The sequence below is a fragment of the Passer domesticus genome, chromosome 7 (assembly GCF_036417665.1).
Source record: "Passer domesticus isolate bPasDom1 chromosome 7, bPasDom1.hap1, whole genome shotgun sequence".
Lineage (NCBI taxonomy): Eukaryota > Metazoa > Chordata > Aves > Passeriformes > Passeridae > Passer > Passer domesticus.
In genome coordinates, this window is record NC_087480.1 from 49,310,141 (window position 1) to 49,337,949 (window position 27,809).

Below are 27,809 nucleotides of genomic sequence, written 5' to 3' on the forward strand. Positions count from 1 at the left end.
ATTAGTCACTTCATGAAATCCTCCTTTGTGCGACCAGGCTGAGAGCAGTTGCACCTTTATACATATTTTATGCACATTTATGGGCTGCATTTCACAGTGCTGTATTTAGTTCCATTACAGTTTTCCATCATATTGCTCTTTTATTATGGCATTAATTATGTATTGCTTTTACTTTATCTTACACTATTTTTTTTCCATTATTTTCATAGTTGTGTTTTATAATGTGTATAAAGTTAATTTGTAACAGTAAGGTTAATGTTTTCCTGGCACTTTAGATTAGCCAAGTTGTTATTTTTTGAATGATTTCATTTGGGTACCTCTTAAATCTCCTTTAGAAAAAAAAAATCAACATTAAAAAGTCTGAGACACTAAATAATTCATAAGCGGAGGGAATTTTTATAACAATAAAAGAGCTTTTTTAGGAGGATGAGCTTCCACTGTCACCATTCCAGGTCATATGAAGCAGCCATGTTGAAAGTGGGCCACAGTCACCCGGGCAGATGTGGTGAAACAGCAATGAAAGTGATTTAATGAAAATAGTATATAGACTTAGGCTCACACCAATACTTTCTCAGCAGAGATAATTTTGATTCCCACATGTGACAATGCGCAGTGAGCATCTGAGTTGGCAGCAATATGTGAATGAGTCAGCTATCAGTTGTGGGTTTTTCCAGAGATAATTCAGGGCACTAAGAGAAGAATCCTCTGCCTTTGGACAAGAGTCTGTTACAGAATACCCTTTTTTTTTTTTTCAAAAGTGCTAATAGAAAGGTATGCATAGCAAATAAGAGTGATGCAAGGAAAAGTGAAAATTTATGATCAAGAGTTGTTTGGATACATTGTGATTTCTCATGAGAAGTAATAAAATTTTTCAGTTTGTGTAGGAGATGAACTTAAACAATTTCCATTGCACTAGCCTAAGAGAAAATAAAAACTAATTTTTGCATGGTATTTAGAAGCTCTGTTGGGACTTATGAAAGTAACACCATCCAGACTTTGAATTGCAATTGTGGATATCAATCTGCATATTACATTGCCATGGAGGTAATTTCAGGGCTGTCTTCTGTATTCTGCTTCATTTGGCAAGTCCCAGCAGAAGCAGAAGTGTAGAAGTCCCAAAAGAAGTTTGCAGCCAAAATTCATAACATGAGCTTCTTACAGTGAAAAATTTCTAGGGCTAAAAAGCATGGGTGAGGGTGAGTAACATAACATTACAAAGTTCTTCTATTTCACATAGAAACTTGCTCATTGTTCTTTAATTTTCTGTCCAGTCATATACCAGTTATTCTTAATTCATGGTGGGAAGATTTATTCAAACTGGCCAAGTTAAGGATGGGTAAGAAATTCTGCAATATTAATGGAAACAGAAGAAAAAATGTTAATCAACAAAGCTTTGATTATGTCTTTCCACCTTATTTCTAGAATTTAACTCTTTAAATGTATTAATTTATGAATTATTTTTTTTTAATGTAATGACTACATTAAAGCTGAGTGAGGTCTGAATAGCTAAAACGTGCAGAGCTCAGAAACTGTGGCTGCTGACAGCTTTTGAAAATCAGACCAACATTTCATATTGAGCTTTTCCAAATATTTTCTTCTGTTTACTGAGGACAGAAAAAAATCTTTTGAGTTCGGTGATTGTTTGAGAACATTCATTTTGAAGAGATTTGCCCACTTGAAACAAAGACTGAAAAAAAGAGGCAAAGGGAAAAGGTCATTTTGTCCTTTGTGCTGTTTTGCTGTTCTTAAGAGCACAAAAATTCTTTTGTCTACTGCTTTTCTAGCTGCAGGCACAGCTGGAGTTCTGGTACCTTTCCTACCTGAACACTGGTTATTCTTTCATATCTAACTTGGGGTGGGCAGGAAGGGAAAAATATCTAAATGTAATCAGAGAAAACAAACATTTAATATTTAAAGATAGCAGGTAAAGTGATCATATACATACTTCTTTCCTCATTAGATTTGCCATTTGCCTCCTTTATTTAATTATAAGGGTCATGTTGCACATCTATTCTGTTGTTCCTGCTCCAGTGATATTATTCTTCCCTAGCATTTCTATGGCCAAAAAAATCATAAATCTTTCTGACAGAGAAATCCAGGTAATTTCTTCTCAGTTACACCTCCGTGTTTTATACATGGAGGCTGAGCTCCTTGAACCCAAATTGTGGCGAAGCCACTTGATCCCAAGTTGTAGCCCATGCAGAGGCTGCACTTTCTCCTTCCATACTCTCTTGCCCCCTTCCTCCAGTGTTTCCTGCACGGGCAGCAAACACTCCTATGGTGCAGAGAGAGAAGGCAAAGAGGGGTGTGGAGCCGGGGCTGGCAGCTCTCTGCTCTGCCCTGCAGGGACATAGAATCACAGAATCACAGAATAATGAGGTTGGAAGAGATCTCTGAGATCATCGACTCCAACCTATGCCCTAACACCTCAACTAGACTGTAGCACCAAGTACCATGTCCAGTCTTTTTTTAAACACATCCAGAGATGGTGATTCTACCACCTCTCTGGGAACAGCATTCCACTACTTTATTATTCTTTCGGTGAATTTTTTTTCCTAATATCCAACCTCTACCTTCCCTGACTTAGCTTGAGACGTGTGGTTCTGGATCCCTGCTGCCCTTCTCACTGCTGGGAGGCTGTGCCTCTCCTCCGGGACAGGGTGGCTGCGGGGAGGGCAGCAAAGCCCGCCTGTGCCCTGCGGGTGATGCTGAGGCTGGGGAGAGGATGCGGTCCCTTCCTCTCCTCTGCTCTCTCCTTTGGCTTTGCCCAGCGTCTCTGGTGTACAAATCAGCCCCTTGTGCTGGCCCAGAGAACAGAGCAGCAGGGTGACTGCAGCACCAGGAGAGCCCTCTGTGCCATGGCAGAGCAGTGACAGTGGCTGCTCTCGGTCCCCACAGCCCTGCTGAGAGAGAGCAGGAGTCGTGAGCTGTCCCACGAATTTACCCCAAGTGCCAAATGCAGGCACTGCAACAAGAACACTTGAAGCTGATAGTGGCGCATTAAACAGAAATCACTTTTTAAAGATGGATCATATAAACCAGCATTAGACTCACTTATAATTGGGCAATCATTTAGAATTCACGTAACTTTTAAAGTAATTAGTTACATTCAAAATAATATTTTGTAATGCATCATCTTAAATTACATTTACATATATCATCACAATGAAAATAAATATAGAACTTAATTTAATAGTTGTGAAATAAACCTAGGTTTTGTATTTGTGCCTTGTGAGTATAATAAAAGAAAGAAAATAATTTCATATTAAAATCTGGGTAACTGCGGGGCATTTACTAAAACTAATATTATCTTAGTTAACTTTCAAATATAAAAAAGGGCTGGGTAAATAACTCTCCGTGAAATCTGAAGTATAATTTGTAATGAATTTGTACTAATGATATCTAATGTGCCTAGTTAAAATGAAAGCTTTATTGAAAATAAATGTTACTCATTTACTTCAAAGGGAGTTACCAGACATATGTAGTTTGACAGTAATTTTAAAAATAGAACAATATTGGCTAATGAATGCACAATTTAAATATCTCCCTTATGAAAATAAGAATCTTAATGTATAAAATTTTATTTCTTTGTAGAATTTTTTTTTAAATCTCCAGAGCACTTTAGTTGCAAAACACCTAAAAAGGAAATTCCTTAAAATCTCTTTCTTTGATGAATTCTTCAATAATAAGAATTGCTACTTAAATCAACAGACAAATAACCTTATTGAAATACTAAATTAGCTATTAGATTGTTACTGTGAGGTGTAGTTTTATGGAGATGTTCAAGAATTTGAGTTTGTATTTAGTCAATTTGTATAGTCAAAATATACATTGGTTCTGATTCTGTGAGTACAATCAAATAATTTAAGCAAAAGGAGTCATGCACCATATATTTTATTTTTAATTTTTATGTATAGGACATTAAAATTAGCATTAGGTAGATTCAGTAAGAGAAAAATGCAGCAGAAGGAATCCCATTTCATAAAAGTCATTGTTTTTAAGGAATGTGTAATTAGTTCTACTGTAATAAAGTGAAAATCTATCCCATAGATAGATTTCCTTGGATTTTCTTTGCAGGCATGAAACTCCTAATTTAGTATAGCATCGTCTAAAATATTTCCCCCCATATATTTTTTCACATTTAACTGAGAAACCCTTCAATCATTCTTATGGCTTGCAATATAAAGATTTGTTCCATCGTTAAGGGAACTTGCAGAGACCTTTGCTCACATCATTGTTCCGTGGGGAATGCTGGGTGGTTTTTTTCATTTTATTTGTTTCATTTAAAGTATAGCAATGCTTAGTATTTTGGGTTAGAATTCAGAAAATGGGTGGTGTTGCAGTCTCACACAGCCACACATTTTTATGTCTTACTTAGTATACATTAAAGAATCTTTTAAAAAAGAAAAGAAAATTATTTTCTCTTGCTTACCTAAAACAGTACATTGTATATGTTTAATGGCAAATTCTCTAGTACATTTACTTTTAAAGATGAGAGTTATGAGTTGGCTTCCTGGAATATTCAAGGCATAGAAGAGTTAGATCTATAGAGTGTACTGATGTTTTCACTTTTTACAGATGGTGAAAGAACATTGTGGGGTTTGTCTGATTGTGAGTTCTTTTTCTTTTTTTTGTAGGAAGTTGTCAAGATTGGTAGTAATCATTTTACATCAACTGTTTTCTGCAGGGGCACCTACAGAAATGCTTATAAAAAATCTTTGCTGAACTGAAATTAAAATTTGAAACCTTTTTTTATAATCTATTCTTTAGCTGATATCCTAGGGCAGTTCCTTGATTTGATTGCATTTTGCATCATTGAAAGCTGATTCCAGTGGATTGGATCAGTTCTCCAGTGAGCTGAAGCCATCAGTGATGCACAAAGAATGAGAACAAGCTCTTCCAAGGGAGGAGCTTTCATGCTAAAGGGAAGTTATAGCACTAAAAATTCTAACAAAGGCTGGGCAGCTGTAGTGTCTCATCCAGGTGACAGATGCTTTAGATACAGCATGTTCAAGATGCTTTGACAAGTAAGTATTTTTGTTTATTAGGCATGTAGATTTTGAGGAGAAGTGCCTTTGTTTCTGCCCCAGGCAGAGAGAGCAGCAGTACAGTGCAGCTGGCCTGGACCATCCTGGGAGAGGGATGTCTCCTGTTTACCTGGCTGCCACATTTCTACCCACCTTTATATGTATTTTTACCTTGTCACATGGACCCTCGAGCTGCTTCGTCCCTGTGTACGTTCTATTTTTTCATTCATAAAAGCTTTGACAAAGGGTGAAGAAAGTTGTTCTGACAAATATTAGCTGGTCTGATTTACAAAACCATTTCTGTTTTTTCTTTCAGTGACAACCCTTCTCCCAGTTTAGTTGCAGCAGTTTAGTGGCATCTTGAGGTAGCCAGATGTGTGTGTACCAGGTTGTTCTGTGACAGAAATGCCATCCTGCCCTCTTCTCGTGCAGTACTTGTGTGACAACACTGAGGAGCTCAGGGAGGGGCAAAATAAGGGAGCACACGAGTATTTTGTTAAATGAATTCCACTTGTGGTGTCAGTACCAATTGCAAGGACAAAACCATCCAACTCCTTGCTAGACATATGCTCATTCCAAATGAGGAGATCTCTGTTAATGGAAAAGCCTCTGATTTATCTGCATATCAGCAAAACTTATTTTTTCAGTAATGGCATTCTAATGTGGTGGCTTTAACAGCACTTCACTCCAAATTAACCAAATTAAAAGGAGTGTTTCTTACCTTTCACATTTTGTGAAAAATTAAATCTTCTCTGCTCTTTCTTCTGAATGTTTTTGTCTCCTCTGGAAGTAAAAAGCTATGAGACAGTGCCACAAGGGTTCATAAAAGTCACAGGATTTGCCATAATCTTCTGAACACACCTAGAGGGTAGATTTTGGGATCATGCAGGGAAGTTTCACTTGCAAAGTCCAGACCACTGACTCGCAGTATTTTGACTATTTCTGTGCCCTCTGAAAAATAAACCCCCAAAAATTCAGGGCAGTACTGAGAATATGGATACTGATTTTTGGGCTATGGGGCTGTTAGAGACCTCACTTGGATTTTATTCTTTTTCAGAATTTGGGTAGTTTGCTCTCATTTTATTCTTCACCTATTTCTGTGCTCAGAACTAAAGGGGGAGCATGATTAGTACCTGTGCTGCTGTTGTACACTGTCAGCTTAGGATGGCTGCAGACCTTTTCATCTAATCAGCACTCATGTGTCAGCTAATGCAAGCGTAACACTAAACATGTTCTGATCATCCCCCAGAGAAATGACATTTCATCTCTGGGTGTACATTGTGAGAAATCCTAAATGTTTTTCTCATTGGACTGAACACTGTGTGAATACCAAAAGACCTAGCTAAATTCAAAAGGTCACATTAGACAATTCTGAGGTGAACAGATGTGACTGTATAAGGTTACAGCTAGGAACTTCATGTGCACTCTTTAGATTAGTGTTGGGAATTGCATTTCTGAGACAGTCTCATTGGTGCTGTTATGCAAATTCAAGTGTAAATCACCAGGAGACCAAAAACTAAGCAAGTCTAAACCCTTAGTAATACATTTATTGCACATTAGATGAGTCAAAGCAAAGCCCAAAAACATACCCTTCTGTGAAGTTAAACCTTAATTAGATGATAAATCTAGAATTTTATGATCTGATAAGTAATTTTGAATTAGATTTTTGAATGCAATTTTTTCCGTTAATAGCAAATTATCTGAGGAAAAGCACCTATTAGATGGTGTGTTCTGCTAAATGATATGAAAGGCTGTTTCTCTAATGAATAGACACAATTCTCACCACCAATGACCACAGGTGTGTATATTCTGTCAAACCATGAGCAGACTTCTCTGTGTATTGAGATAAGCAAAACTTTATCACAGTAAACAAAGCTCAAGGCAAAGTAATATATTTTTATTTCGTAAATGGTGTCTAAGGGAAAACTGAAAGGATTACATTCTCATCCCCACAGTTCAGAACCTCTCAGATACACTATATTTTCACTAATGCAGAAGCTATAAAAATTTCTGGATATCCATGTTGACTGTTCTGATAACAAATAACACACAAGCTTTGCTTTTGGAGTAGTGGATGCCACTGCTTCAGTATATGAATTCCTAACCTGTTGGATTCTGCTGCAATTCACAAGTCAAAACTTGTGATGCTTCTCACTGACATTAACACTTTGCAGTTAATGAGTCTTGTGACTAGAGAGAATCAAGAAGAGATCTCAATAAGAAAAAAAGTATTTTACATTATATTATCTTAAAATCATAGTTCCTGCATTGGAAATATACTCAGTATGATAGTTTGCAAAGATAAAGTTCAGAGAACAAAAAATCATATAAGTAGAAATCTAAATGTAGCAAATGGTCCCATATTTATATCTCAGTATCTCCTCAGTAGTCAGAATACAAATAAACATCCTTGGTAAAAACACATCAGTGCTTCCAATTAAGGTAATATAATTGCATGCTTTGAAGTGGAACAATGGAAAATTCTGACAATTCATTTTATTAATATGAGGCACAAACTTCAGAAATGTATAAAAATAACATTTAATCTGTTTAAAGCATCTGCTACTATGTACTTTTTGTATAACATTTATGCATTTTGTGTAAACACACACATTAGATCAATAAACACCTACCTAAATAAATAAGTATCTATCATATAAGATCTTGTCCCATCTTAGAAAGCCTTACATTTTCACACATTAAATTTAAGTGCATTTTTGGTAGGCACAGGTACTATAATGAAAGCATGTGATACTAATGTTCTTTACCAAGGAAGGAACCACCACCATCATGGCCATAACTGGCAAAACTGTTATAAACTCCAAACAAAAATTATTGATGTTTCATTAATTATACTAATGGTTGAACAACATAAGTAAACTAGTGGTGCTTTTTCTCATCATATCACATACTCTTTTTTCCTTCCTCCTTCTTCTCATTTGAAAATTTGTGGTAGAGCATTCTTCAGTGGGAATCACCAAAATGGGTGTTTACATTCCAGTCTGTGCTCAAGGGACTTGTTAGCCTTGATTATAAAATTGAGCTCTTATAAGTTAAACATCTTCAACTAAAACCAGCTGGCTTGTTATAAATATTTATGGATGGACAGGGCTCTATGTTAGTAGTTTTTAAAAGATATGGGCTACAGTTATCTTCTTTGGGTGCACTGCTGCAATAAGTTTTACAGACAGCCAGCTTGCAGTGTATTTCCATGGAAAGGGAAAGCAGCTTCCTAACAAAAATGAGTAAATGTTTACTCTGCCTGTTTGATAGTCTGGCCATTGAAGCAGTTTGTCTAAAATAGTGTTCAGTCACCAGAAGAGAAACTGGGCCAGGCATGTGGATTTCATGTCAGGAAGGCAGAGATAGATCAAGTGGTTTCATGCTCAAGAGGGGGTCATTTAAATCATTGATACTGCTTCTAGGTGGCATAACACAGCTTCTTTATGCCAGTGCAGAGCAAAGGGGAAAGGGCATTTAAATACCACCTCTCCCTTTGGAAATGTTTTAGACCCTCCTAGCACTTAATGACAGGTTACAAAAAGGGCAGGTAGAAATCAAAAGCAGGGGTCTGACCCTGACACCATGTGCCGGCAATTGCCTCAGTTTGCTGCTCCCATACCTGGGATTTGTGAGCCTGGTCATCTATCAAAGCCCACCCCATGCTCTACCCGCAGGTGTTTATTCCAAAGAGCACATTGACACTGTTTCAAAACTGAGTCTAGAAAGTCTTTGGGTGGTTTCCATGCTCCTTCCTTGACGTGATGTTCAGAGGTAAATTATTTGAGTAAACCAAGGGTTTTATGAATGGAGAAAAATGAAATGAGAATATGTTAAGCTGGAAGTAAAAGGTGAGAGATAACATCTGTGATTGCTACTTCTGGATGGAGAACTGCAGAACTGCTACTGCATTTGCTGCTATCTCTGCCTCTGCTTCTGTATCACAGCTGCAATGCACTGCTACAATTATAAGAGTTGTTCTTTGCTTTTCATTCTGACTTTATTAGTGTTAGGATATTTTATTAGTGTAAGGAGATGTTTTACTGAATTTTGTTGCTGATGTGTAACCCCAGCTGTATTTTAGAGCATAAAATCATGCAGTACCTGAACTCTCCTGGCCTGAAGCAACAAAGCAGACATATTTTACTGATATGCTTTGAGAAGAAACTGCTTTCCATCTCCCCTCTTTTGTAGCAGTTTCTGTTCTCAGCTAGTTACGCTTGATAGCTGGCATAAATTTAGTCCATTTTCTTTTGCATGATCTAATGCTGCTGTAACTGAGGGAAGATGCTATCGCACGCTTTGCCTGTAATTTGAACAATATGTTCTTCTTGCCTGATGAAATTTCAGAATAATTCAGATTGGAAGGGACCTCATGAGGTTTCTTGTCCACCTGCAAGCTTAAAGTGTGGCCTGCTGCAGGTCAGACAAAGATGCTCAGGCTATTCAGCTGGTCCTTGGAAACCTCCAAGGAAGGAGAATGCACAGCCTCTTGGGTCCCTGCCTCTTGGGTCTCTGCTCAGTTCCCCCCAGTAAGCAGCAAACCTGCCTGCAGTGTGAGTTTGATGGCAGATAGGTGTGCCCTTCTCTGGAGCAGCAGGTCTCCCACTACTGTCACTTGCTGCATCCTATTGGTGATATTGCTCAAACAGAGACTTGCTCCCTTAGCCTGCTACCAGGGAACTGAACCTACTTTGAAAATACAAAGCTGCAGATGGAGAAGGAGCCAGGTACCAGAAGCTGTAAGCCTTCAGGCTTCCCAGTCTTGGGAGTTGTCAAGGTTTAACCCCAGCCAGCAACCAAGGACCACATACCTTTTTGGTTTTGTGGCTTGTGTGCATTTTTAAGGAATTTTTAGTGTTGGTGAAAAGGATGCAACCGAATAACTCAGTAATGAATTCCTAGGATAAGAGCATCTTTACTTTTCCCTATTGCTGCTGTATTTCAATCCTGATCTTCAAAAATTGTAGCTTGCGGGTTCAGGCAGCAGTTCAGAGTCTCTGGCCCTAGGACAGCGCAGTGATGCCAGACGCTGCTCGTACAGAGCGTCAGACGTTCAGGATGTGTTTAAACACTGCTCCTGCTACATTACATAGGGAATGCCTCAGGGTGATAGTGATTGTTCACCATTCAGTATTACAATATGGGTTTTTTGTTGGGTTTTTTTTCAGTAGCTGCTATCTGAAGAAAAAGGGAATACTGCATTTTAAATAGAAAGTGCTTATAAGGATTTTATTCCTTACAGTATTTTGTCAGTACAACGCTGCCATACCAAAATACTCTGAATTCAAGAAAGTGAGAAACAGGAGTCTTGTTTTTTCTCTACTTTTCTCCTCTATGCACCTCTTGGATACTTAGAAACAAACTTGAGAGGCAAAAATTTAAGTACTGGAGTCAGAGTGTAATTATGCTTTAAGTTTGGAGTGTCACCCCTATAAGTTACTACAATTATTTCACATACACCTTATTTCAAATTTAATATCATCTTATTTTTATCACAAATTATAAGCCTGTAGTTCAGAAATGAGAATGGGCTGAATATGTAGCAAAATATTAGAAATATGGTAAAGTAGATCATTGGTGACTAAGTAATAATTTCCAGTGCAAAAATTCTACTAATAGACATTTTTTACAGTCAGGCAAAATGAATAAATGTGAGCATGAAGGTGTCTTCAGCAGCTTTCTCCTGTGAGCACAAGGCAATGATGTGAACACAGGCAAGAATTTTAACATACCTTTAGAAATATCACTTGCCAAGAGCTTGCATCAACCAGTATTACTTCACAGTTTATGGAGACCATTTAAAAGGTATGTAAAGAAAGAAGTGTTAGGAAGTTGGCCATGTTACTGTATAAAACACTATATGCTGCAGTGCTCTCAAATTTGGGTCATCAGGCATCTTAATGTTGTTAAAGAAATAAAAATAGTCTGTGTTTAAGTGTCTGTATTTACACCTTTCTTGTACCTTTTCAATCATGTTTGTTCTAATACCTTTCTCTCAGCTTTTGAGCCAAGAAACCTAATAGGTTTTTATGTTCTTTTGTAAATAACAGACTTCAATTAACTATAGTGGAATTCACCTAAAAATGTCACTGAATTTTGCTAACTAAGTGGCTTCCTTCAGACAAAATGACACCTATTTTTGACTGTCAGTTGATCCATTAGTGAGAGTGAACAAAATCCTGTTTCTCAGTTCAGCTGCACAGCAAGCTCTTTTTTTTAACATATCAGTCATCTTACTAGGAATACTATCTGTTAAAAATACTTAGGGAAATGCATGCATAATGGAAATGGCCTGTGTTTGAAGGGGAGTATGGAAGAAAACACTGTTGTTAGGGAGGAGTTACTAGTTATTAATTAAAAACAAATTAATGGAGCTTCCAAAAATAAATGTTGAAGTTCTTGACATTTTGTTTCTTTTCTCCTCCTGAGTTATTTTTGTACCACTTCCTTTCCTTCTTGAATAATATAATCTTTCTTTCCTTACAAAATGCTTCCATTGTTTTCCACAGTATTTAATTTTCAGTATAGAAACATGACCTAAGGAGAGTATTGTTGTCTGTCAAGATGAAACACAATGCATTTTTGTGCTATCTTTCTCTGGTTCTACCCCTATTTCTTCTCTATTTCTAGGCAGATATTTGTGGTAATTTTCAACAAAGTAAATAGTGAGGCGTGGGAGGAAAATCAAAAAAAGAGCCTGTTTTTTAATTGCAGGGCTTAAATACCTGGAATATGGTCACAAATGGGATCTAAGGTGACAAGAGTTTCATTACCCATAATTAAAAAGAAAGAAAGGAAAACAGAAATACAACAAATTAACTGAAATGGACCAGAAAACAGATTGGGGAAATTGAGCTATTTCTCTCTCTGGTATTAAGGTCAAACAGATAACTTGTGTTTTAGTGCTCCATTTTCTTGTAGTCAGAACTTGCTTTGCTACTACTGCTGGGCACTGGTTAAATCCATTCTCCATTTTATTAACTCATCCTTATCATAAACTGCTAATCTTGGCTCCTAGTGAACTTTTCTGTGAACTCTGCCAAAGTTCAGCGCCTGAAGTCAGAGATATGTCTTACTCCTTTCTCAGACTGTTCCTACACATTGCAGTGTACTTCAGAGAATTCTGTCAGCAGTAATCTCATATTACCTCTTTTGACTTTTTCATTTCCTCACTGTCTTTACTTTTCTTTGTGGTCAGTCCACATGTGCCTGTGGCAGTGTTTGTCAGGACCTGCTGAGTGGGTGGCTGGGCCAGTTGCATCCTGATGAATGTGCAGGGAGTGCAGGGAGGTCAGCCCAGGCGTGTTGTGCAGTGCAGGCAGCTCAGGGCCAGATTGCTGTACAGACAGAGGATTAACTATGTGAAAATACAGTTCAGACAAGACCCTTGACAAATTTTATGAAAATGATCTACAGTGAGGAATTTGACGAGGCACTCAGTGCTGCAGTCAGCACTAAATCCCTTGTATTTTACAACCCAATAATCAACCTGCTGCTGTGATTATCAGAGTGGAAGAGGATGAGTGGCGAGAGTAAGTGGCTGTTGGTGTGGTGCCCAGACCTACCAGGGCCCTGAAGCAGCTCCAGCAGGAAGCTATCCCCATTTGACATCCTTGCAGTCTAAACAGACAGTGATGATTTGAAGAATAGATTTGTGGAGAAGACCTTTATTCACTTGCCTTTGTCCTCTCTTCTGATCCTGCTCTGATCAGAATCCTTCCTTCACTCTTTTTTTTTTCTAATATCTCAAAGTCGCTTAAAAGATAGTTTAATATTTTCACCTAAGAAAAAAATGTCATCTAACAATCTAACACTTTACCAGCATTGATTTATTCTCTCAGACACAATTGTCACCAGCTCTAGGACTACCAACAGTTTCATTAAAATGTCTCTAAGAAAATGTCTTAGTTTTTTGTTTTCTTTTTGTTTCTTTTATTTTCTTTACAAAAAGTCCCATTTCTCCCCAGCAGGAGACAAAGTTTTTGGCAGACGAAAAGCATTACATCTGTAAAGCCAGCACAAATAGCAAACTTGGGTGAAAATATCACCAAACTGACTTTTTGAATTTTAGAGAATGATTTTTTTCCCTAGTTCCTTTTCAGTTTATGGCAGCTCTTTGCATTTTTAATAAATCTGATACTCGTAGAGATGCATGAAATCCTATGAGTCAGAATTCATCTATTAAAAATAACTACACCAAGACCATGTATGAAATCTGAGACCTGTCCAGTCTTCCTTATGTTTTTCATTGTATCCTGCCTGAATCGCTGTGGTCTCAAGAGCTACTCCAAACCTACAAAGAAGGGAGCAGGCACTGCCCTGGAGAGTGTTGCATAACAATGGAATGAGTGGTTTCCAAACCAAACAGGATATTAAATAATACAGATATTGAATAAGTTTTGCCAGTTCAGCTTGAGTGCAAAACAAGAAATGAGGAGTGGAAATGTTCCTTGTCCTATTGCTGCAGTCTCACCCTCCAAAACTGCCAGTGTGATAAACAGGTACAGCTGAGGCTAACTCGCTTTTTTGCTCTTAAGTGACTTTCTCCCTAGGATGAGACTGAATTTAGCAACCCAAGTCTATCCTCTACTTTATCCTCAACTCTTAATTTTCTGCTTCAGTCTACAGTGAGCCTGGCTCACATGGACTGGAGGATTCAGTTTGGAGAGGTTGTTCTTACTGACATCTTTTACTTTTGTCCTTGTCTGTTGAACTATTTGCTCTAAGATGTCACTGATGACATATTTAAGAGTCACAGAAAATCACATTTCCTATGGATAAGAAAAGATTATTACTGCAGGAAAGTGTCAAGGTTATAAAGGTTAGATGTGTTTTTTCATCACCACAGAAGCAGGGGAGTGGAATGGAGGAAAGAAATAAATATTTCCAAAGGATACGTTACTCTACACACACTGTGGAATTCCAGTGTTTCCTTTTGAGTTATTTAATGAAATGGCAAAAGAGGGGTTTGTTTGTAAGGAAATTCAACTTCTCAGTTGCTAAGAAAAATTGAACTCTTGCTGTTCAGTGACTTCGAAAAGATCTAAGGATCACTGATCAATTGCCATGCTTTCTTGTACGTGAGGGGGAGGATATCTGATTAATGACCTGTGACACAAGCTTCACCTGTCTGCAGGAATCTGCATACCAACTGAATACTGAGATGACAAATTAACAAAGCATTTTGTATGGCCTCCACTGAAAAAAACTCATGGGGTCTGGAGGTCAGTTTAGCAAGTGCAAATGCATGGTTATTTTTAATTACACATGAGCTGCTCTTATCTCTTGAAATAGCAGAGAGGGAGTTTTGCCATCAAGTTTGGAGTGTGGACACACTTGTGGATTTTTTTCTTTTATTGGTCTGGAGATTTTCCCAGTGTTAATCCTTTAAGAATACAACTCCACAGCTTTTTTTTTTTCCTGCTTTTTATTGTGCTTTTTTTTTTCCAATTAATGTGCTACAATTGATTTCTTGTTTGTAAGCCTGAATCTAGACTTTTGTTTAGTGAGGATAGACAGATTAGACACGCTTCTGAATGACCTATTATAAATTGTAAGGGCTGTGTTTAATTGGTAAAAAAACCAGCTGCTTAATTTATGGATATGCACAACAGGACAAACAATTTCAACATGGCAAGCAGAACACTCATCACTGATAGCCTTGGCATCATTTCCTCATGTGTGGCAGTTGCTGTAGGAATCTTTGTCTTTTGGAGTCAATTTAATGCTTTAGAAAGGTGCTGGATAGGGCCCTGGAAACAGCAGCCCTGGGCTGTGCACAGCATCAGGTGCAGTGCAGGTGGCACAGGCAGCAACCTGGCAGCCTCTGTTCCAGCACCAACACAGATTTGTTCATCCAACTGGGAGGGAAAATCACCAGAGGAGAGAAAATGAAGGTGCCAGTGTCCCATGGCCTGTGTTCTGAGATTGCCAGCAGTGGTGTCGGTTTCAAGACAGAAATTTGTCCACCGTAAAGAGCTGGGCTCCTCTCAGAAAGATGATAGTGAGTACTCAGTAGGTAGTAATGAAGCTTTTGTCACTACACTGGCACCTTCTCTTTTGTGAGGAATATGCCCATTAAAAAAATAATGTCTCTTTTAAACCATAGATTTGATATGTGCAGGAAAAGAAAGAACTAAATGACTGGAACATGACTTCATGGTCAGGTACTCCATGCTCTCAGCTCTACACAGACATTATGCTGCACTCATTAATCTCATGAGAGTGCCTTTCAGCAGATTATTAGGAAACATCTGTTTAATATTTATTGCTTTATGTCCTTATTGTGTGTTCTTTTTTATTCCCAAAATATTCTCCCTAGGGGAAAAAACTTGTGTAGTGGAAGCTGTGATTTTGATAGCATTATTGTTTGTGTTTATTATTTTTGTTTTTTCTCTTCTCTTCTCTTCTCTTCTCTTCTCTTCTCTTCTCTTCTCTTCTCTTCTCTTCTCTTCTCTTCTCTTCTCTTCTCTTCTCTTCTCTTCTCTTCTCTTTTTTCTCTTCTCTTCTCTTTTTTCTCTTCTTCTCCTCCTCTTCTCTGCTAACAATAAGTATTTCATAAATATTGTATGATCACAGAAGGGCACATTGAATTTACTTTTTTCTTTCATCATTGGGAGTGTTCTGTCTTCTGTGTAGACAAGTTGTAACTCCCTTTCTGAGCCTTATGGTTCTGAAAAAGTAAAGATGTATTTTAAGGTTGTTGATACCAAAATTTAGTCTTCTAAAAATCTTGGCCCCAGGCTAGTGTTTGTCTTGAAAGTGGTAACTGAGATTTTCCTTTGCCTTAGGTGTCAGAAAGAAGTCACTGTAAGAGAGGATAGATTTGCTCAGGGCAGCTCATGTATTACAGCATGTTGTACTAATTGGAGTTTCCTAAGGTGTGATGGCTTCATGCCCAGGAACTACATGGCTGTAATCCAGCTGAGAGGTGACACATGTAAATAACCAAAAACTGGGCTTCATCTGCCAAAATGGGATGGAACCTTATAGCAATCAGTGATAATAGAAACTGCTGCTTATGGATAGCCCGGTGTAACTTAGTTGCATCAAGGAATCCGTATACTCTCAGGCTATATATAAAACTGGTTGATTTGGGGCACATTTTCAATCAAAGAATTCACCTTCCTTCATATTCTTTGTAATTCCTCCCCCTGCCCCTCAATGCTCCTTTTAGATTCAAATGCAGCCTGATATTTTTATAAATGAATTGATTTTATCTAAGTGCTTTGTGTACTTGAGTTGTGGTAAAACATAGAAATAGCTGAATATCATCAATGTTTTAATGACATACAACTCTAGATGATGTACAAATTCCCCTTGGTGATTGAGAGAAATATAGTAAATGACTGGAGAGAATGGAGTAGTGTGGGATGCCACAAATGAATGAAGCAAAAAAACATCATTATGTCTGTTTGAGAAGAATTAAAAGCCATGTACTCTTGTCACCTCTTTCAAAAGATACCAAGATATTTTTGGAGAAACGGTTGTTGAATGCATTTGGACAATAAGGGTGAATGTCTTCCATCTATTTACAGCTACAGATCCATTTCAGTCTCTAAGCAATTGCAGTGGCATGGTCTGGTTCACTAATGGCTCTTTCAGGTGTAGAATAGTATCAATCCTTTAATACATTTACAATTAAGTTTTTTCTATCTTATCTTTGAGCCTTTTAAAGTACATCTTGATTATCACTAGATGAATTTAATTGGATATTTAGGATGGTCTAATCAGTGACACCTGGAAAATAATGGCATCTTTGAAGAAGGAAGAGACCAGTTTGTATTGCTGACAGGCATGAACTGTTATACCAGAAATCAAAGGGGTTCCTGTCCTTTAGCCATTCACCCACAGCTCTGGCACTCCTGGCGTGCAGCACAGGTGCTCTGCTACCATTGCTTTCATTCTCCATAGCTAGACTATGATGATAATTCTTGTTACAATGAAGCATCGATTGCTTCAGTCAGGAATGCCCAATGGTTGCAATTTTTTCTCTTTTCCTTAAGGTAGGGAAGATCTGTGCTGAATCCAGGTGTTGCAATGCAGGATGTGATGTCTGCAGGATGCCACTACTGAAAACATATTATTGTTCAGCAGCTCTGGGCAGAGCAGCCCTTGGGATTTGGGAAGACCTTTTCATGGGTGTCATCTTTGAGAGTAACAAGGTGATAGGTGTGATTCAAGTCCTTACCATTACTGAGTTCTCATTTCAAAACAAATCTTTGTTATAATCAATAATGTCTAAGTAGCAGCATCTTGTATTGACAAATTTCAAGCGTGTACTATGAGTGAAAAAAAATGTGAATTAACCATGGATCTAATTATATAAGCTGCTGTCTTGGTACATCTCATCTGCATAGAAATAGACAGGACTGGGTATTTTCTAAAAGCCTGGTCTCACAAGATTTCTAGCTTCATCAAGAAGGTTCATTAAGTACTTAAAAGTTAAGGAAGTTACTGGACCTCCCAGTCCTCTGAGACTAACTTTTCCACCATTGCAGAGACCAATAAATATCTATATCATATGTTGTATGTTATGAGGAAACAGTTGGACCATTTTTGCAGTCTGTGGGCAGTTAACTCTGTGTAGGATAATGTAACATGTGAATTAGGGGGCTAAGCCAATATACCCTTTTTTTTCCAGCCTTTAATTTTCAAGCCAAACCTGTGTATCATCTACTCCAGATCAGTGTGTGCACTGTTTTATAAAGTTTGATGTGCAAGTCTTAGAATTCATGAGGTGAACTGTTAGACTTGCTTTGATTTCGACGGCAGATCCTCCGTGTATTTAGAAGGACACAGTAGGCTAAAACTCATAAAAAGAATTAATCAATATTCCTGTATTATTAATTGCACCCTAAATTATTAAGTGATGGAATTTTCTAAATGCAATTTATTTTTCCACCACCTGTTGCTGCTAGTCAACTTCCTGTTCAATTTAGACAAAGAGAAAGTACCTATGCTTTTATTTTCTGTACTACATAATACTGTACTGTTTGTACTCACGTATAATGCAAAGGAATGCCAAAAATATAAAAAATATTTTTTAATGGTATAATTGCCTGTGATGCTGTTGCACACATAAATTAGTATGAAAATCATAAAAAGGTAGATCAGTGTCAGCACATTTCCTGTGGGAAATTCGCTATTATGTAGTGGACAGCACTACCTGTTAACATGCAAGTATTCTACTTGTCCTAGCCTTAGAATTGAATGTCTTTTTGTTAAGAAGGACTAGTGCCATGAAATGCACTGTCTAACTTCAGCAAAAGGGAAAAATTATTAAAAAAATCTCATTCAGGTACAGACCTGATTATGATCTTTGGACATAATCCAGTGGGAGTTTTTCATGATTATTTTTAAACTTTAAAAAATGGACTTTAAAATATGGTCTGAAAAATGAATAAAGAGTACCTTCTTATGCAGCACTGCATTATAAAAAAATGAAGAGAATGGAAGTTTTCAGCATAATATCTGACAAACTAAAAAGCTGCATATATCAAGCAAAGTGTAGTTTACAAGAGGCAGACTTCTTCTGTGCATGTGCATAAGGTACTAAGAGCAGACTCATCATGCTTGAATAGAAATGAGAGTTTAATTGACAAGTCCCTCAATTACCTGTGTAACAATATAGTCATATAATTACTATAAAAATAAATGTGCAAGCCAAAGATTAATATAGCAAATGTAGTTTTATTGTAACAAGGGGTTGTGACAGGAAGATACTAAATACAGAAACGTGCTTAGAGCCTGCTCTTTAATCATTTGCCACAAATATTTATTTCACTCACAGTGAAATTCCAGTGGCTTGTTTGTACAATTTTAGTGTAGGGAAAAGAGTAGCTGGAGGGCACTTGAAAATGGCCACTAATATGATAATAATTGTGTAAGCAACAAAATGTCTCAACCTAATAAGAGTAGACAAACACAGAATGTGCTGAAAAGATAGGACTTTTCTCAGTTTTGGCTGTGGTTGTATCTCAGATAGCAGCCTGCCAACACAGACTAAATAACTGGCAGCCAAACTTGCCTGTTCACATAAGGCTCCCCCATTTCCCAGTTCTAATTCATTTCTATCCCTGTGACAAACAGTAACACTATTGGAAATAACTACATAGCCACCTGCCAGTGTCATTGAACAGGATTTTCTGCCAGTCTAATTGAGAAGGAAGTTCTTGGCTTAATTATAAGAAAGAAGGTACCTGGTTATTTTAAGACCAGTCTAGAAATTGTCATCTTGCTGCTAATTTCTGCTCTCCGCATAATTCACAGTATAATGCTTCCTTCTTGTGAGGTCTTGCAAGGGTCCTGGAGCTATCATCCATCATTAAGGTAAAAGTTAATAGGACACAGTTTTAGAGGGAATAAGAATAAATCCTATATCTGTATAGATATGCTCCATCTTCCTCACATGAGTATTTTGAAATGCTCACTGTCTAAACTCACACCTGATATGAATTATCACAGTTGCTCCTTATATCTAGATCACTTACAGCTTCAGCATGCCACCTGTGTCACTGCTACTATCCTCAACTAAGTGAAACATTCCAGGGAATATCTATCATTATACAGTCTATGCTAAAAAAAGCTTTGAATTTCATTAAGATGACACTATTTACCACTTTTGGGGGTTGTGCTTTGGCTTCTATATTTTCAATTATTTATTTCCTGACCTTTCCTTTTATCTGTCTTGCATACATGTATGTTTTTATGTTATTGAAGTTTGAGGAACTTCCACATTAAATGTTCAGATTTTACATACAAGATTTTCTTTTCTAAATATTGAGCCAAACATACATTATTTTAAACAATAAAGATATAGTCCCAGCAAAGCTGATCTCTCCTCCATCCCTCTTTATTTTTCAAATGAAGTGGAGCTCCTACCACAGAATTGAAGTTAGTTGAAGTTAGAAAAAAAAATTGCCTGGAAAAAACATGGCTTAAATTTTGAAGGATATCTTGATGACAATCTCAGAGTTAAAACATTAGAATGATTTCAGTGTTCTACTGGAAACATTCCTCCCTTTCATCTAATTTTTTTTATAAACCAAAAGACTCTTTGCTGATGTTCTGCCAAAAGCATATTTTGCTTTATTTTGAGGGATCTGGAGCAGATAACTGATCTGGTTGCTGTCTTGAAGTCCCATGCACACTGGGAATATGTTTTGGCTCCAGTCAGCTACTTTAAGGGTATTCTGGGTTGCCTCTTCTCTTCAGTAACTCCAAATAGATGCATGGAGGACGAATAATCAGCCACTGAGTCTTCTAGACTTAGAGAGACTTGGAAAACCATCACAGAGTTTGGTGTATAAGGGAGGGCTTTTGCTCATCAAAGGAAAATGGAAGTTTCTTATTCCAGCCAGGAGATCTGGTGAAGATATTTGTCCCATGTGATTTTTCACCTGGTGTTGTCTCTGTTAAAATTCTTACTCAAACAAAAAGTGTTCCTTGAAGTAAGGCAGTTATATTTAACTTCTAAAGCCAGAAGCAAACTTTTCTGCTAAAACCCCTCACACATTGTACAATTTTTTAGAGCCCTTGATAACTAAAAAGCTTTTTAATTTATTTTAATATTTCCTTTTTTTCTTTCATTCCCTTTTTTCAATTGGTCTTTTTGCTAAATAAGAAGAAGAAACCTTGGAAAAATAGAAGGCAACTGTTTTCTGTAAGTAGTTTTAAGTCATTAGATTTTTTTATCTCTTGCTCACACCCCCCCTTCTCTATTAGAACAGTTTCTATCTTATGCCACAAGCAAATGTAATTTCTGTTGTTGCTTCTTTGCAAAATCCAATTTGTTATGATGTATTATGCATGCGAGTATAATTGCAGAGGAGGAGTTAAACTGAATGACAGTTTAAAGAGGTGCATTCCTTTGGCTGTGTCACTCACAAAGAGCAGCAGAAAGAAAAATGGGACAAATTGATGCCCTGATGAAAGTATTAATCTGCTAAAACTTCAGATGAAACAATGGGACTGCCCTAATCAAGCCATACCCTCTAGAGAATAACATTATGGCACTGACTTCTGATGCAGAGAAGATTACTGTAGCCTCAGCTGCAATATCAGTGCTAAGATCCACTGTATTCTTTGTGTATACATTTCTAGCAATTAAAAAAGTGCTTGTCAGTAGCAATCTTAGCATAAACTATTTTTTCCTAAGAAATGTGAGAGTTTTATGAGATCCTGTATAATGAGTTAGTCTTTTGCCATTTCTTTTCATAGAAGAAATAGAATAAAGTATGTAATAACAATAAATAAAAGCAAAATAGCAAGGTAGGTGATTATTCCAAGTGAAATGTCCTTTAAAAAGTGTAAGATTTTCACTGCAAATGAGGATAGAGGTTATAAATACAAAAAATTATACCTTTGTAATTCTGATACTGGGGAACATGATGTATCTATTAAAAGAATGGTAAAGTGTTTTCTATTTTCTGTTTTCTTCCACAAATTGTGGTGGTATAAAAAGGGCTTTTAAAATCAAGCTTTTTTTAAACTATTATTATTCTTTATATCACTGAACTACAGTGCCTTTGTAATATTTTAGAGTTAACAGCTCTGAAAATATTTGGGCCATGTGTTTTTTGCACTATTTCCTGAGTCTGTCCCAGACAGCCAGATCAGATGGCAACAGATGTATTGGTACATGAAGATTTCATCAGTAACCTTTGATGCTGGAGACTTCATGCTTGAATCTTGCAGAGTTACTCACAGCTGCCTACTGTGGGAGAGGAACCTGCAATCTAGGATGGTTCTTCTTTCCCACTGCCTCACATTATCCTTTTCCAGGTCTTTGAGCAGAGGAAAGAATTTATTGTTCTTTCAAACAAGTTACAGGAGGCTCTACAAAATGAAGTTCTGTGTGCAATGGGAAAGTAGGACTGATGTTTCATATTCCTTAATTTTATGTGAATCAGATTAGATAAATCACCTTCTCAAATGCACAAATTATAGTTTTGATGGTTGAGTTGCATGGGAATGGGCAGCAGAGTAAAACTGACCAGTTGTAATGTCATATTGGCCCACTTTAGGGACATTTCAGAATAAAATATCCTGTACAGTTTTTTTTTTCTCTGAACATAATGAACTAGGCACTGGAAACTTGCCTGGTACTCCTGGAGTCTCTTCTCATTCATTAAGTATTTCAATATTTTCATGTGAAGGTCATAAATTTACCCATTCAATCACATTAGCTGTTATTTTTGGGAGTTTGGGCTTCCTGTAAATTCTGAAGATCTGAACTTTTCAGCATGTCTCAGTACATAAATTCTACAATCCTTACTAAGGACAATTGGAAATCGGAGAAAAGTAGGTTAGGTCCTCCTTCCTTGATAAACTAGTTAATGAACACACTATTCACTAGGTGTGAATACTACCAGATAAGAAATCAGTCTAATATTGTAGTTGTGACATTATGAGATCTCCCCAACTCTGAAATGGTGGGAACAGAAACTTTTGGGGTTTTGGAGGGTTTTTTTTCATAGAAGGGTCACTATAGTGCCATCACCTACTATTCCAAGAAACCTTGTATTTTTCTCTTTTATCTGGATTCAGACAAAATCAAGTTTCTGCATACTTATGGACTGAATGTTATTCTATGATAATAAATAGTTTTATCCCAGTGAAGATCAATTCAAAGAAAAAGACCTCACACATAAAAGCCTTTTTTGAGTGCTAGTTAGCAAGTCCTTTATAAACAGAATCTGTTTATTATTTCCAGAGTTGTCTTATCAAATCCTCATAGAAATGAGATGTATCTAAAAGTGTCTTTAGAAATTGCAAACAGATATATAAATTGAAGCAAAGTCTTGCTATTCATGAAAATAATCTTTTTACAGGATATTTTTGTACAAAGCGAAATATTATGTTTAGTAATTTCTTTTCAAAGAGACACTTTAGGCTTCTGTAATAAATAGTTCTGTTATCAACACACACACACAAAAGTCAAGTGACTTCAAATTCTGATAGAAGTGTCATGGACTTCAGCAAGAAATATTTCTTACAGTCACAGAATTGTATGGTCCTGGATAGAATGGAAATACTCAGAAAATAAAAGAAAACAAAACCATTCCAAATTTTAAGCCTTTTTTTGCTAGCTATCCCAGCTGGTAAAAAATTAATGTACTGGTATAAGTATTGAATTTGTTTTCAAAGCTGACACTTGTCTTTCCCTCCCTGTTTAGTGGGCACGTGAGTGCCAGTCAAGCTAGCAGCTCAGGTGAGAGCATTCTATCCCAGGCAGCTTCACAAAAAGCACCACTCCCAATGAAGATGTGAAAGAATCTGTATACTAATGCATTTCCCAAATATGCGGCTGCTGAAAGTCCTCCATGTGCCTGCTCATGACATCTGTGGCAACCAGCCTCAGGATCATGGATCCACAGAATAGAGACTGCCAAGACACAGTATTTCACAGCTGAAAAAAAGCATAATTCTCTCTCCAAATTTCTGGTACTAAGTGTAAAGCTGAAAAGAAAAAGGAAAAAAAAATTTGGCTTAACAGCTTCTTTCCATTTTATAGCAGATGAGACACTGCTCAAAAAAATCAGTACTGACTTCTGTTATGGAAATCCTGGTGTACACATTCATTGAGTAAAGAATCCAGCATCTGTAGGATACATGAAGTAACTGATTTCAGAAATCAATAGTGAAATTATTAACAATCAGCCAGTGGTCATCTAATCCTCATTTTAGAACAGTATTTTCTCTGAATATTTTTTTTTCTGCTCTTTTCCTAAAATGTCTGTTTGAACAGTGTAGTTATGACAGATTTCACTACAAAGGTCACTCATTTTCTCTCACTGGGTGAAGCACTTTTGGCCAGATAGCTCATGATACATAGAAGCAGGCTGATAGAAGAGAATTTTGGGAAACCATTAAGTAAGACCTATTAAATTTGGCTCAGCCAAGCTTTATTTTACAGTAAAGAATAACTTTGTTCTTAAAGCCCAGTACAGAAGTACTGCAATTTCCTAATGATTTCTGTAACTGGAGTAAAAATACCTTCGTTGCAACAGTGGTGAAATATGGGTCTAATCCCCCCAGCACACATTGATTTACATTGTACCTGCTGCTCTGAATGATCCCTACTAGTCGGTTGTCCAAAGAAAACATACAGGATAGATGAGGTCACATGTTTGTCAATATAATGAAATTTAGTGCTCTTTAGGAAGATTCCCTTTGTGGAAGAAGGAATTAAACACAAGAAGATACAGTGGCCTTGCTGTAGGTTATCCATAGAATAATCATTATTATTCAGTTAAGTCATTTCAAAGGTGATTTCTGCTACCTTGAAAGCAGGTCACAATGAGGAGAGGCTCCAGACATTATTAGAGGAAAGTGAACCATTCACTGTTAGGTGCCTTTACCTTATTACCTTACTATATGTTATAGCATAAAGAAGAACAAAAGCACCTTTATTTTAGAGCTATTGTATTCCTGTTGGTGTTTAGGGTAAGTTATCTGAAAATAGCTGCTGGTGGTTTTTTTCTATCTGCTGCTTGGATGGATAGGTCAGTTTGAAAGAGCTTCCTTTCCTGACTTATAAATCAGAAGAGCAGTATCAGCTCTGGGTTTTTTAATCCTTTTATTCACACTGTATCATGGTATAAGTGAGCATGATTATTATTAGCGTCTTGTGATATATTAATCACAGGATTAAAAAAAATGGTATCAAGAATTACAGTTTAGTCTGGAGTAGTTAATACAAAAAACTCTTCTCTTGTTTTAGATAAAGCTGGTGGAATTCTTGACATTTTTAAGCACTGGAGCTTCCCAAACAAGTTCAATTTTTACCGTCTTGTACTATATAGACTGTGTCTATGGAAACAGCAGGATCACAGGTCTTAGAGATTTAAGAAGACCTCTTTATTCACTAAATCGACTCCTGTTTAACCAAAACCATGTTGTTTCCTGCAGAATGTGCACTACTGCGTTATGATGGGGGACTTCTGACGTTCCACAGAGCAGCCCTGGCACCAACAGGTTAAAGAGGTTCAGAAGCCAAGTGTGTGTTTCAGTGAACCCCAGCCTCCTACCGAGGCTTGGACCTGGAGTCACCCTCAGAGCCAGGAGCAGCGCAGGACAGAGCAGTCCTGTCGCTCTCACCTGCAGGTGTTCCACAGGCCTTGGAGAGGTTTCGAAGGTGCCCTGAATTTCGTTCAGACATGCTGTGCCTGGGGCAGCCCCAGCACGGAGGGAGCTGAGGCTGGGCAGCAGCAGCACCCCAGGGACCCGCGGGCTGTCTCCTGTTGGGGCTCCAAGCAGCAGAGGTGTAAGTACATCAGAACATCTCCGGGACAGCGGTTCGGTAGGAAGATGAATCCATTAAACATGAATCCAACCCAAAGCTCTGCCTTTTGTCATGCAGAATCACGGCCTGATTCAAGACTAGAGTTCTTCCTACTTTCTGTGACTTTATGATTCATCTGAGTTTATTTCTTTGTTCTGAAATTTTTTAAAAGAAAAAGCATGTATCCAAAGGGAAACAGGTTTCAAAATGTTTGCTTTGAAGCTTGTAATCTCCCACAGAAACCCAACTGAAACTTACAAAATGGTTTGGCCCACAGAGAGCAGGTGAAAACATGATTTGGAGCAGTGTGACAATGGCTGTCAGCTCCAAATTCTTCAATTAAAAAGAAAATCCTTCTGCCCACAAATTCTGTCTGCATTCAATTAGAATGAAAGTATAACAGAAAACTAGATGGATTAAAGAGCACTTGTTTTTCTTTCTCTTTGGTAGCCTACATGCAAGTTTGTTTCATTTGTATAGATCTAGTTGCTTGCTTGGTCAGGCATTTCTGTCCCAGCCTTCTTCAGTTACTAGAGTTGCTAGTATCACTTACATTCTTTTCATATTTTGTATACATTGAATTCATATTATCTATTGTTTATTCTAAACTTCTTTGTTTTGCTAAGGCTATCTGTTTTTAAATTAGTAATTTTCACTCCCTCATTCAAGTCTTCTAAATTACTTTTTGGAGCAGTGGCTATTAATATTTTAGGTATCTTTGATGTTTTGCTTTATACTCTTCAATTTTATTTTACATTTCACAGGTTCCTAGTTGCAAATAATCCTACAGGCAATTTTCTCACATTGCAACTATTCCTTGAAAGATATGCTAATGTAGCAAGGCACTTGTAATACTGGGGGTTAAGTTAATCACCCAAAATGAGCCGTATTACTGTCAGTGGTACATAAAGACATCCCAAAGAGAATTACCAGGTGGACTAGCATTAAAGCTCCTTTATAAAATAACAGAACCTGAAGGTGTGCAGGAATATACATGTGTTTCAGAATCCATTGAGCTAAGGAATCTGGGTTTTGTAGTTTCTGCACTTGAAGATACCAAAAAATATGTTTGTGTTGTCTTTAAAAGAAAAAACAACTTTGCAATATTATTTGTAATGCCTTTGTGAGTTAAGAAAGAAATTTAAAATTAATAATGAATGCCTTTATGTTCGTATATTTGCACATAAAGAAGAGTTTCCTGCTCTGTGCTCAAGCTGAGTAGGGCACCCAAATAAGAAACAGATTTAATTATATCACTTAAATGGAAATTGCAATATTTCTTGTATCTTTAGACTTATTTGCAAGTATACAGAAGATATGCACAATAGACATATGTCTTAATTTGTTCATTTAATAGTATAGTTCACATTATATGTTCAACCAGACAAATTGAATTGTCAAATGGGCAAACTGTATTGGAAATACACCTCCCATTCCTAAATTAACCAGACACTATCAAATAAGGTGTTCCCCTGCTCTAGGTGGGCACAGAGAGCAGCTCAGCTGTGCAGGCTGAAGAATGTAGCCAGGATGTGCTGCCAGGTCTGATTTCTGTTGGTGCATCATGGGCGATGCAACAGCGCTGTCTACATGGACAGCAGATTAAGGAGTTCCAGAGAGTCTTAATCTGATCTGTCACAAGGGTACTTTTTCAGCAGACTGACTCTTTAGAGGGAGGCAGAGGTACAGCTCAGGGCTGTGTTTTAAAACAGTGGTACAGCCGTAGTTACAACCATCTAGATTTGTGTTTCTCGTCTGGAAAAAATGAAAATAAGATTCAGTTACATTGTAGTGATATGCTTTTTTATTAGAACAAATATATTTCAAAGAATAAAAGATAGGGAGTATGCAGGGAAGGTTTATGTGGAACACACTATTTATTTGCCATGCATATTTGATATGCTTTCATTAAGTAGGCAATAGAAATGTCAACATAAAGCGCGGTTTAGATCGTCCTATAAAAACAAACTGCTTTGGTATTAGAATTGGATGCACTAATCTTTGGTTAAATACAAGCCTTATTTGCTATCCAGCAAAGAAATATTTGGTTGAGTGTTGTTAAATAACCGTATATTTAACCTAATTTAATTTACCCTTAATTTATAATGTCTGATGAAGTGATACAGTGTCAGTGTAAGCAGCACTTTCCTGTACCATCATCTGTCATTACATGGGTTTTTTCCTCTCTCTCACTCATTGGCATTCAATCACTAGCAATTATCACCAGCCCACACCTAAAATAAGATTATTTTTGCAGTCTTGCTGAACCATGACCAATCCTTCCTACAAAGAAGAAATAACATCCATCTCTTCAAGGAATATTTTTGTAGTCATATAGTCATCTGACATAACTATAACAGATAAATTAGTAAAGTAACATTTGAGATGCCTGCATTTCTGAATTGGAATTTGAAACTAAATGCTAAACGTTCCTAGGTTTGGGGATTCTGGTTTGCATTGCTTGATTTTGTTTAGCTGGTATATACATGCTG

At 37.2% G+C, this 27,809-nt stretch overlaps 1 long non-coding RNA gene across 1 annotated transcript in view; it reads left to right on the plus strand.

The window, feature by feature from the left end:
• The window catches only part of LOC135305153 (uncharacterized), a 173,825-nt gene that overhangs the window by 99,657 nt on the left and 46,359 nt on the right, over window positions 1–27,809 (plus strand). The gene's annotated exons all lie outside the window — the stretch shown is intronic.